Source organism: Natator depressus, chromosome 1 (assembly GCF_965152275.1).
Source record: "Natator depressus isolate rNatDep1 chromosome 1, rNatDep2.hap1, whole genome shotgun sequence".
In the NCBI taxonomy this organism is placed as follows: domain Eukaryota; kingdom Metazoa; phylum Chordata; order Testudines; family Cheloniidae; genus Natator; species Natator depressus.
The window spans coordinates 131370430-131382559 of record NC_134234.1 but is presented as its reverse complement, the minus strand read 5'-3'; the positions used below and the strand labels follow the sequence as shown (position 1 = coordinate 131382559).

The 12130-nt window shown below is 45.2% G+C and overlaps 1 protein-coding gene across 6 annotated transcripts in view; it reads left to right on the top strand.

The window, feature by feature from the left end:
- Positions 1–12130, top strand: part of MID1 (midline 1) — a 324140-nt gene that overhangs the window by 153497 nt on the left and 158513 nt on the right. The gene's annotated exons all lie outside the window — the stretch shown is intronic.

The following is a 12130-nucleotide window of genomic DNA, read 5'->3' as shown; positions in this document are numbered from 1 at the left end:
TTCTGGGAAATACCTTATTCCATTTTTTAAACACTGTTTATGAGCTCTCATTGAGCCAGATTGTGAGCTTCTTGCTCTCACTGGTGAACATTTACTCACACTGGGGTCTACCTGTGTGAGTAAACATTCATCAGCAGGAGAAGGGACTTGTTCTCTGGCCCTTAGTAATAAAAACAAACATTGAAATATTTTGCTCCATTGTGCAAGAGTTTTACATTAGCCCTGGGGAGTAGACAACCTTGTGACGCACACTTTTGATGACCTCAGCTATATGGTGCTGTATCAGGTCTTTAAGATCAATATTTTTAGTGTTTATGTGTTGTTTTAATCAACATTTGTATGGCTAAATCTAGTGCTAATGAAAGTGATATAACACTGGCTAGAATGTTGTGGGCAGATTCAATAACAGAGAACTCCAGCCATACCAAATTATATGCTGGTGTATGATTCTGCTGTAGTCAAATATTCTTATAAGATCCCCAAACACATGCAACTGTGTAAGCTAAGCAGGGTTTGAACCTAGGTCTTCAGAAATGAAAGGTGACTGAGTTAATTTACTTCCCCAGCCTTGTACAGTAATATTTTAAGGCAGTGTGAATAGTAGAATCATAGAACTGGAAGGGACCTTGAGAGGTCATCTAGTCCAGTCCCCTGCACTCATGGCAAGAAGGGAATTAGCTATTCTACTTTTAAAGGATAAAATTGTAATGTTTTCAGTATGTGAACTGACACAGAGCAAAATTCACACCGTAGTTTATTTTGTAGAAAATCAAGCAAGTCAGTGAAACTTTGGGATTCGATCATTTTTGCTTTGGAGGTTAATTTATTTATTTTTAATTCTAACTGTTGTTGGGGTAAAAAGGTTAGTCATAGCTTCAGGTGATGATAGATACATTATTTAATATTTGTGTTTATGCTCAGAATAAGGTCAAGAATCTTTGCCTAAAGTGCGAGAATGAATGTGATTCAGAATGATTAACACCCAGAGGAAATTTCTGAAGAGTTTATTTTGGCTAGTCTATAATTGATAATTCCCAGGGCTAATGGCATGCCAGGCGCCACGTCTATCACCATCTGCAGATCTTAGCTCCGAGTAGCAGTTATTGGTCACATATGGTAGCTTGTCAACTGTCATTTTAAAAACAGAATGCAAAAGGGCACCTTGGTAAATTACAGCAATTGGGGGCTTAAATGATTCTGATGGTGGGCGGGGAGGGGGAATAAATGTAGCCCTGAGGCGAGCCTGCCTGCTGAAGGCAATAGACTTCCCCTCCCCCAGCGCTTGGGACTGCAGGTGAATGTGATTTGAGAGAGGTTCGCAGAATAGAAATTGGATCAAAGTGCTCTTTTGGTGCACGGTGCCCCATGTCATCACCTGTAGGGCGGCAGACATGGCTGGGTCTGAAGGCTCTGGATGCATTCAAGTTTCTTGGATTTGGGTTTTTTGACAGTGTGGTCTCTTGCCTCATTCTACTGTTCCTTTAACAGTGTGGCTCTCTTGCCTCATTTGTAATGCTACAATACTGTACTCAGTGTAAAGCACTCTAGGCCAGATTCATCCCTCCACGGTGAAGGAGGGGAGGATGTTTTTTGCTTACCCTATTCTGCTGGCAGCCATAACTTGGGCCACTTGCTGCTTTGCCATGTGGTGCTTGCAATAGGAGTTAATTATTGGCATGCAGAAACATCCGGGCCATATCACCTCCCTCTTCCAATCCATCACTGACTGCTCCACGCTGTCCCAAAATGCTCCCTGGTCTGTGGATCCTGAAAAGGCAGGGGTGGGGGAGAGGAGGCTGCTCGGTGCTAGGGGAGGTCATGTAGCCCTTTGCTGGCCACTTTGCCCAAACCTAGCTGGTATAAAAGAGTCACAATGCTGGGATATATATCCCCTGGGGATATTCAGCCAGGTGTATCACTGCTCAGTGGAACATTCCTAACCCTTTAGTGTAAATTTGTAAAGTGCCCTCAGGGAACCTCTAGTTCTGTTAAAAAAGTAAACAGTTCATGTTCTGTTCAACACTATAGGGCTACAAAGTAAAATTGCATAGTTCTGTTCCTGTAGAGCTGGTTGGAAACCAGAATTTTCATTCAGCAGGAAATTCTGAAATTTCTGTGATGATGGTGTCCTGAATTGGAGTGATGAAAAGCTGAAATATTGAAATTTCCCATGGAATGGAACTTTGAAACATTTTTTAATTCAGAACCATTGAAACAATTTGGAATTCAATTTCATTTTAATTATGTCAAATCATTTCATTTTGACTTTTATATTATATCAAAATATTAAATATAATATAATTATTAAACACACCTTATAAGCAGTGAAGACAAAACTGCAGAAGAGGTACTTCTATAGATGAAACACCAGTTGGGGCTACAGATACCACAATGATGGGTCTGATATAAAAGCCTAGATGCGTGGAAAAATAGAATATTAATAATGCATTCACATTCATATAGCACCTTTGATCTCAAAGACTTTAAAGATTCTTTAGACATATTGCTCTGGTAAAATTTGGCCCTGGTTTAAAGTGTTTATATTAAAATATGATGCACAGCTGTAGCAATTCATTTTAAATATTGTGCAGGTTTATTCTTATGTTTAACAATATTGAGGTAGGAAGTCTACTTATTAAAGCACTGGACTGGGATGCAGGAGAATGGGTTCAATCCCTGGCTCTTTTACAACTTCCATGCTCTCTCTGGGTATGTGTTCCCTGCAGACTTCGCCTGGTCACTTGGTGTCGTTCCTAACCTCCTTCCTGTCCACACACAAAAACCTCTTAGTTGAGTCTGGTGGTGCTTTCAACCCAGGCTTGTTGGCCTAACTGAGGATATAGGTTGGAGGCCAAGTTCCGCTTTCACATGGGCTGATAACCTTTGCAGTGAGGGTGCAGGTTTTATCACTTGAATGCTGATAATCCTCCAGTGCCTTCCCACGATTGCCCCCGTGTGCCCAGAAGCACAGACAAGTTCTCCCACAATTCACTGGGAAAGCAGTGTAGAGTAGCTCAGCTTACTGCAGCACAAAGAACTGTGGAATATGTCCCCAGAAATTCTCATGATGCATGCGGGAGGGAGGGGGCGTAGCATCAAGACACAACAACTCGGGTTAGGGCTTTGCAGTGTGCAGTACTTAAAGTGTGTCTGGGGCAGTGAAAGGTCTGACAAAATAAAATAAAAATGAGCTGGATCACTGAGAGGTGCACTTTAAGCACTGTTTTACCAAAGCTGCTGCTCCCAGACTGAGAGACCCCTTCTCCCTTGTGCCCTCGCCACCCCCCCCCCCACACTTTCTTCAGACTACTTTAGCACTGGCAGCATGATTGCTGTATCTAAGGTAGGCTAATGTGGGTGCTCAGACCCAGGTGCCAATCACTTTGCAGTGAAGACTTACCATGTGTGACTTAAGGCATATTACCCTGTGTTTCAATTCCCCAATCTGTAAAATGAGGATAATCCTTCCCTGCTTCACCAAGATGTTGTGAGAATAAAATCCATTAATGACTGGGTGGTGCTTGGATGTTGGTGCTGAGGGCCAGATAAATACCTAGATAAATGATGGGGTTTTTTTTTAATATCAGATGTGAAAATACTTAACCAAAGTTGTTGTCAGTGTTATACCTATACAGTTCTTCAAATAGGATTACCCTGTGGAGCTACCTGTTCAGGTATATTCTAGATGTCACTCCTGTTCTGCTCTCATATTGACTTGAAGCTTTCAGCCATCATCCTTGAAATGAGGACAGTGGAAGATGTCAGGAAGAGCTTGTATAGAAAATTGAAATTGGTCTCATTGGGAACCCCAATGTTTAAAATATCTTATTTAGTGATTTCATGCGGTGTCAGCAAAGGTTTTTCTCTCTTTTGTAGTACAGTTAAAAGCCCATAGGAGTAGATCTTTGGGAATGATCAGAACGTTGATCTGCACAAATGAATTATGGAGTTTGTTTTGATGATGCCATACAAAAAGATTTCAGTTAACCTCATCTGAAAAATGCATGGTACTGAGAAACTTACATATCCGATTAATTGGCCTTCAGCTCTTGGGTCCCAGTTGTGACATACCGGGACACAATCCAGATTAGTGACGGGCTGTGTGTAACTGCAGGCTGCCAGCTACACCCTGCAACCTCGGGAGCATACAAACCACACCCTGAGTGTCTGTGTGTAACTGCAGGCTGCCAGCTACACCCTGGGTCTCACCACCCTTGATTATACTGCAGGATGACCTTGACACCCCCCCATTCCCAGATCTTTCCCCAGAAACATATGTCCTGTATAGCCCAGCCCTCCTCTTCTGGACATTACAAATATATTAAGTCCACTATTCCTTTAAGGAAATAATATATATACATCTTGTTACCCGAAATGGAGTTACCCAGACACTTGAACTTAAACACACTGGATTAGATAAAACAATAAAACAAGTTTATTAACTACAAAGAGAGAGATTTTAAGTGAGTACAAGTAATGAAGCATAAAAGTCATAAATGGTTACAAGAAAAATGAAGATAAAACATTTACTAACTGAACAAACTGTATTAAATTCAAGCAAAATTTCTCATCACATGCTTCCAGCGAGGTTATTGACCAAACTCTTCAGGTCAGGAACCACTCTGCCCAGCCCAGAGTCCAACGGCTATTTCCTTTGTCCTCTCAGGTGCAGAGAATGCAATGGGCAAGGAAAGAGAGAAAGATCTGTTGGGGTTTGCCTGTTCTGTTTGCCTGTTCTGTTTATAGTTTCAGTCCTCCTCTTGAAAAACATTTCCATCTGAGAACCAGGAGACTATGTGGAAGGATGTTCTCTGCTGTTTTTTTCCCCATTGTTTGTGCATCGTTTGTTTTTTTCCCCTTCCTGCTTGGTGGCACCGCCCCTGTTTACTGCTTAAATGCAAATCAAGGCAAGCACACATTCCTTTGTTTAGGACAGACCTGTTTCATGACTTCTGCCTGTGCGGGACTGTGAAGTTGGAACATGTGTTAATAGCATCATATAGGAGCAGGGCCATAACCAGTGCGAGGGAAGCAGGTAGCTGCCCAGGGCGCAAAGCTGCGGGGGTGGAAAAATTATGAAAAAGTAGGGGGTGCAAAAATGCTTGCTCAACCTGGGTGCTAAAATGCCTAGTTATGGTTCTGTACATGCAGAGCCACCTGGCCACGCTTCCCCTTAGGAGACAGAGGAAAATGCCAGTAGCTTCCTGGGAGCCGCCTGAGATAAATGCTGCCTGGAGCCTGTACCCCTCTCCCCCTCCCATGCCCCAACCCCCTGCCCCAGTCTAGAGCCTCCTTGTGCACCCCAAACCCCTCATCCCTGGCCCCACCCCAGAGCCCGCACCCCCAGACGGAGCCCTTACTCCTTCCTGCATCCCAACCTCCTGGCCCAGCCCGAAGCCCCCTCCTACACCCCAAACCTCTCATCCCCAGCTCCACCCCAGAGCCCCCAGCCCAGAGCCCATACCACCTCCCACACTCTGAACCCCTTAGCCCCCAGCCCAGAGCCCCCTCCTACATCCCAACCCCCTCATCTCCAGCCCTACCCCAGAGACCACACACTCAGCCGGAGCCCTCACACCCCAACCCCCCCGCCCCAGCCTGGTGAAAATGAGTGAGTGAGCAAGAGTGGGGGAGAGTGAGCGACTGAGGGAAGGGGGATGGAGTGAATGGGCGGGACCTCAGAGAAGGGGTGGAACCTTGGAGAAGGGGCAGGGCAGGATGTTCGGTTTTCTGCAAATAGAAAGTTAGCAATCCTACCACAGACATAGCTATCGCTGCTCGTTGGAGGTGGCTTAATTATGTTGAAAGGAGAGCTCTCTCCCATCAGCATAGGGTGGTTATGCAAGAGATCTTACAGTGGTGTAGCTGCATCGATACAGCTGTGCTGCTCTAGGGTCTCTAGCGTAGACACAGCCTAAGAAGTTTTATGGTGCTAATCTTTTAAACTTCCTTCTAGGGTTTTGTTACTAGAACCCACTGGGGCTTAGCTATAGAGACTTCACTCCACCTCTTTCCAGACATCTGTTTAAAATAGAGCTCAGCTCGTCCACTCCAGAGTTACCACCGAGCAGAACTGCAAGAGACTGCAATAAGCAGACAGCTTTACACTGTTAAAATGCAGTTCTACCAAAGGTACCAAATAATTTGTGAGTAAATCGATTAATGTGCTTAAAAGGAGGAGCATTCATTGGTCACACATATTGTGAATATCCTATCTACATTTTATTTTTCTTCATCTCTGGAAATCTAGAAGGATCCTTTCTGTAGTAATGTTCAGAGCACATAAAGGCACGCCTGTTTCTTAGAATTAGTAAAGCTATGAAATCCGTGAACTTTTCCCCAGGTTCTTACAAAAGGAGTGCCAAATCTATGAATTTTAAAGCCATGGCAAATTTTTGTTGCCCTTGGCTGTGGATAACAGCTATATCTTTCAGTGAGGTTATGTTTGAAAGCTGTTTTCTGTGTAACATCCAAAACTTCATCTTATGCTTTCACTGCATTCATAGCACCCACAGAAAGATGAATAGGCATCCTCTATTTAGAGAATTTCCTTATTTCATCTGAACCATTAATTTCATCTGGCTGCTTGATTGAAATGATTCAATGCCAATAATCCAGAGATATACAAAAATCTGTTTAGCAACTTGGTGTTCTTAAATCGGAAATAAAGGATCTGATGTTATAATCCATGAAGGAATAGTTTGTGCTAGTAAAATGGGTTGTATGGGGCTCAGCCACAAGAAAACTGGAAATATTTCCTGTGTAATGAGCCATGCAGGGTAGAGACTTAAAGGAATGGCTGGCAGTACAGAGCTATCTACAGTGATGTAGTCATTTTTATGTTCCATTTTGGTTTTGTTGTTGTCGTATTTAAACGAAATTATGCAGAAGGAAAATATGGGTCCTATCATGTAACTCTGACGAGAAGAAAGATCAGATTTCAAAGCATTAAGACTACCATTTAGAAGAAATACATACATCATACTCGGATTATTCAGCTGAGAACATTAGAGATGAAAGAAAAACACCCCCTAGGTTCAGGAAGGAAATTGTGGACTATTGAGCTTTCGCAAATGGTAAGAGCCAGTGTGGATGGATACAAACAGCAGATTCTTGGCTGAGTAGCTGCAACTTAAACAAAATAAGAACACTTGGACTGAACAGCCTGTATTTTCAGGAGTCATTACTAGTGATTTTGGGTGTCCAACCCAGGACACCTTAAGACAGAGGTGGGCAAAGTAAGGCCCGTGGGCCACGTCCGGCCCACGGGACCATCCTGCTCAGTTCCTGGCCCGGGAGGCTAGCCCCCGGCCCCTCCCCTGCTGTTCTCTCTCCCCTGCAGCCTCAGCTCATTGTGCGCCGGTGCAATGCTCTAGGCAGCCGGGCTACGAGCTCTTGCCGGGCAGCACAGCTGCAGAGCCGCGGCCTGACCCTGTGCTCTGTGCTGCGCGGTGGCGTGGCTGGCTCCAGCCAGGCAGCGTGGCTGCCTGTCCTGGTGCTCTGGGCGGCGCGGTAAGGGGGCAGGGAGAGTTGGATAGAGGGGAGCGGGGTTCAGGGTGGTGGTGGGGGTGTGGATAGGGATCAGGGCAGTCAGAGGGCGGGGAACAGGGCTCCCCGGGGGGCAGTCAGGAAGGAGGGGGGTTGGATGGGGCAGTGGGGGGCAGTCAGGTGCAGGAGTTCCAGGGTGGTCAGGAAGAAGGGGTGGTTGGAAGGGGCAGGGGTCCCAGGTGGGAAGTCAGGAATAAGAGGAGGGGTTGGTTGGGGCAGCAGGGGGCAGTCAGGGGTGGGGGAGTCTGGGAGCGGTCAGGGGACAGAGAGGGGTGGATGGGGCAGTGGTCCCTGGGGGAGGGGGGCGTCAGGAGACAGGGAACAGGGGGAGTTGGATGGGGCAGGAGTCCCGGAGGTGAGAAGTGTGGGGGGGTCTGATAAGGGGCGGGGGCTGGGCCATGCCTGCTGTTTGGGGAGGCACAGCCTCCCCAAACTGGCCCTCCATACAATTTCGGAAACCCGATGTGGCCCTGAGGCCAAAAAGTTTGCCCACCCGTGCCTTAAGAGGACCTGATTTTTCAGAAAATGTTGAACACCTGACCTCCAATAAGCAGGCCTCTGAGATGTCTCAAGTTGGACCTCAAAAAATGGACATGCTACCTTCTAAAGATGATCCTGGGACCTCAGATTCATAACTTTGCTTGATAGTAAAAAGTATGGACTCAACAGAGATACTGGATTTATGGCTTATAACAATCTCTAACTCTCTTAGCACCCTCGTCCCCCAGCCTTCTCCCCCCCCCTTCCCTCCTATGACTGGAGAGGTATTAAGGGGCTACTTCATTCTGAATGGTCCCTTGAAATATACGTTCGCTACTTTGGCTAAACAATTTTGTTCTGCTTGTATTTCGTTGTGACGCTTTGTGTATGTAACTTTAGCACTCTCGTAGCCAAGATGGAGTCTGCTCTGCAGGCAGCTCTGGACAAGAGACCGCGTATGCAGGAATGGAGCAGGGAAAGTCCCTTCCACTCCAAGGACACCTGTTTCAAACCCCCCAGAGTGAACACACCCACCCACAGGAAAAGTACAATGGATATAACAAAAGGGAGATTTTTATTTACAGAGGGATGAGAGGAGAAAAACAACCAGGGGAAATATAGGTGGAGCAGTAAAACAGGGTTGCATCCAAAACAAGGCCCCACGGGTCCAGTGGTAGCACAGTCTGAAAGGGCAGACACTGAGAAACATCTGCACACAGCGTTCAGGAGTCCTGAGCAAAGTTCCAGTCCAGTGGTGAGTCTTGGGTGCTCCTGGTAGTCTTTGGTGCCAGTAAACTTTCCTCAACAAACCCCTCCAGTGCCCTCTTCTGCTGTTCTCTGCAAAGCCACACAGAGCAACCACCTCCCCACTTAACTAGCTAGCAGCCTCCCTCCTTACTCCCAATGCAGAGTCACAAGCCCCAGTACTCACAGCCCCATGCAGCTCTGGGCAGCAGTGATACAGCTCCTTCTCGAGCGATTCCTCCCTGGCACAGTGCTCCTCCTGGCTCCTGTCCTGGGGTGTCCCCGATCGGCCGCGCTGTCCTTCCCAGGCTTCAGGCAGGTTCTCCGCTGCTTCACTTTGTGAGGGCCTGCGGGCTGCAACCCTTCTCTCTCTGGAGCTCCAGAGCCACCACCCTGGAGTTTCTCTCCTTTCTCTCGCTGCTCCTCCTCCCCCCTTAGGAAAAAGATTTAAAGGGGCCATACTCTCTAAACCCCAAAGGGGTTACATGTGTATTTCCTAGACCTGAAGGAGAGCTCTGTGTAGCTCAAAAACTTGCATCTTTCATCAGCAAACTTAGATGCAATGTGTTCATAGCCCATGCAATTCCAAAGCCTGTAGCTCTTTACAGGCTACTGAATGAGGAAATCCCAAACCTCACTATCGAGAGCTCAGGGTTCCAGTTGTCTTTGGCCTGGAAGATGAGTAGATACGTAAAGGGCTTTCATCCCAGCTAGCCTCTGTGGCACTGGAAAACCAACCCACCATTCCCCCCAAGGGGAATCTAAGCCTGCTGCCAAGGCAAACTGCCACAGATGCTGCTAACTTCGAGTTTAGCTGGTGAAAACCCACCTGCAACCAGTTTCAATCTATTACAGTATGTCCAAGTTGAAAATACCTGTGTTCGTGTCAAAGAGGAGTGTCCTCAGCTTCAGTTTTTCATCCCAATGAAATGTACAAGAGTTCATTCTCCCAGCTAATCTCCTTCCATGGTTGATCCACTGGGCTGTCAGTGCCTCTCCAAACTCATTTCAGTAGCAGCTTAGGCCATGCAGTCCTGGTCACTGGGAAAAGTTGCTTTGGCCCAGCCCAGTCCCGTGGCGGGGACCCTTAAGTGTTGCCAGCTTTTGCAATTTTATCACATCTCCTTTTTCCTTAAAGTCCTCACTCCCAAGGTCAGATAGTTAAGTAAGAATCTCAGCTTTGCTTTTTTAATTTTTTTTAAATAAGTCTCTAGCTCTCATGGTAGTTGAACCTTACAAGTTCAAAACCCAGAGGCGTGCAAAAAAGATCCCTAGACTTACTGTTTTTTCAATCTTCTCATGATTTTTAAGCCACTCGGGATTTTTGGAGCCCTGACTTATGATTTTTTGATTGGTGAGTATTGGTAATAATGAGTTGCATACTTGGGTGCAGAGCCTGCATTTGGAGAAGATTGGGACAGAGCAGGAAGAGACCTGCATCATCCTGAAGCCACCTCTTATGAGCAGTACCCTGTCAGCCAATCCTAGCATTCCTTAGATATGTTGGGTTTGGCCAACAACAACAATCCTAAGAAAAGAAGGCTACTATGGTTATTGGACACCATAGTGCTATCCCCCTTAGTTCAACCTCCAAGCACCTTGCATGAGAGGCAAGGCTCCTGGTACAAAGAGAGGGGAAGTTACAGGGATGCTTGTCAATACTGGCCACCACAAAAAATTGATCTACCTCAGAAATATGTTTGTTAAAATGCCTGTCCCCCCAGAAAACTATTAGTTTCTGTAACATCGTGGCTTCATTCTGTATCCTAGATAACATTATTAAATTATTTGAATGGGTGTCTATCAGGAACAATTAACAGTAGTGCTAATATGTGCACTAGTTGTAATGCTGGTGTAATTGAGGGTAAGCTGCTGTTTTACATGTTAAATATTTAGCGTTAGACATTTTAGTGCATATAAATTCCAAGGATTCTTATAACGTGTTGGTTTTAATTAGACTCAGACTATAAACCGGCAGACACACTGGCAGTTCAGATGTCATTTTTTTTAAAAGTAAAAATCAGAGAAGTTACAGTGGGGACATTAGATCAAGAGAAGTCAGAAAAAATGCATTTCAGTGACTTCACTTAATCTATTCCAAACTAAAAATGGGAAAATGTGTGTGATTTATAAGGTAGGCATTCCGTGACCATTCATAATACAACATGGGGGAGGAAAGGCAGAGTTTTTCTTTTGCCACAGGTGCTGCTGCCAAATTGGCACCAGCTCAGCATCTAGGGGTTTTAAGCTTTGCACCTATGATTTGCACTGCTCAGAATGTTAGTGCGTGAATTCATTTGATACCCAGGAATGTTTCTATACAACCAGGACACTGTCAGCCAAATGCTGCTCTCGGTTGCACTAGTGCAAATCCTGAGTAACTCCGTTTACATCAGTGGGATCTTCAGAGGCAAAGAGCATCTGATAATCACACCAGCTATGTAGGTTCCTGATTCTGGATGTGGATGCCTAGCTCTTAGGCACTCAACTTCGAATTTTTTTCACTATAGTCAGTTTAGTCAGTTCAAGAATCATTCTCTCATCGTAAATTTTCTTCTAACTGCCCATTATTTTATGAAGAAAAGGAGTACTTGTGGCACCTTAGAGACTAACCAATTTATTTGAGCATGAGCTTTCGTGAGCTACAGCTCACTTCATCGGGTGCCACAAGTACTCCTTTTCTTTTTGCGAATACAGACTAACACGGCTGTTACTCTGAAAACTGTCATTATTTTGTGGTTTCCCCAACAAAGGAAATATTTATCACATAAAGATAGCCTGGTCAATCCTTGTTGTTCTGCACATTTGTTAAAAAAGTCATGATTACTTTGAGCCTCATCTCGCTTCTGTACAAACAGCCCAGTCCACCTCCCACTGAAGTCAAGCACAAAACTCCCATTGTCTGCAGCAAAAAGTGAATGGGATTCATGAGTGCTCAGCGTCTTGCAGGATCCCATTCAATGTACTCTCCATTGAAAGTTAAAGAACTGTCCATTTCTTTAACTCTCATCCTTCATAACCACAAGCATTCACATAAAATAAAGCTATATATCTTGGCAATGTCTATGCGTATTTGAACAGTAGCATTTATATATGGCAAAATAATTCACATGGATTACATTTCCCATTTTTTATTAGGGTACTCTATGCTCTGATTGAGCTAGCATGCTAAAAATAGAGTGTATCTGCACCTGTGCGAGTGATGGGAGGGGCCAGCTGCCCTGAGTACGTACACATCTGAGAACCTATGCACATGCTTGGGGCACTTAGCCTCTCCACCACTCACACCACCCCAGTTATACTCTATTTTTAGCACACTAGCTTCATCAGAGCCAGTGTGAGTATGTCTCCACAAGAT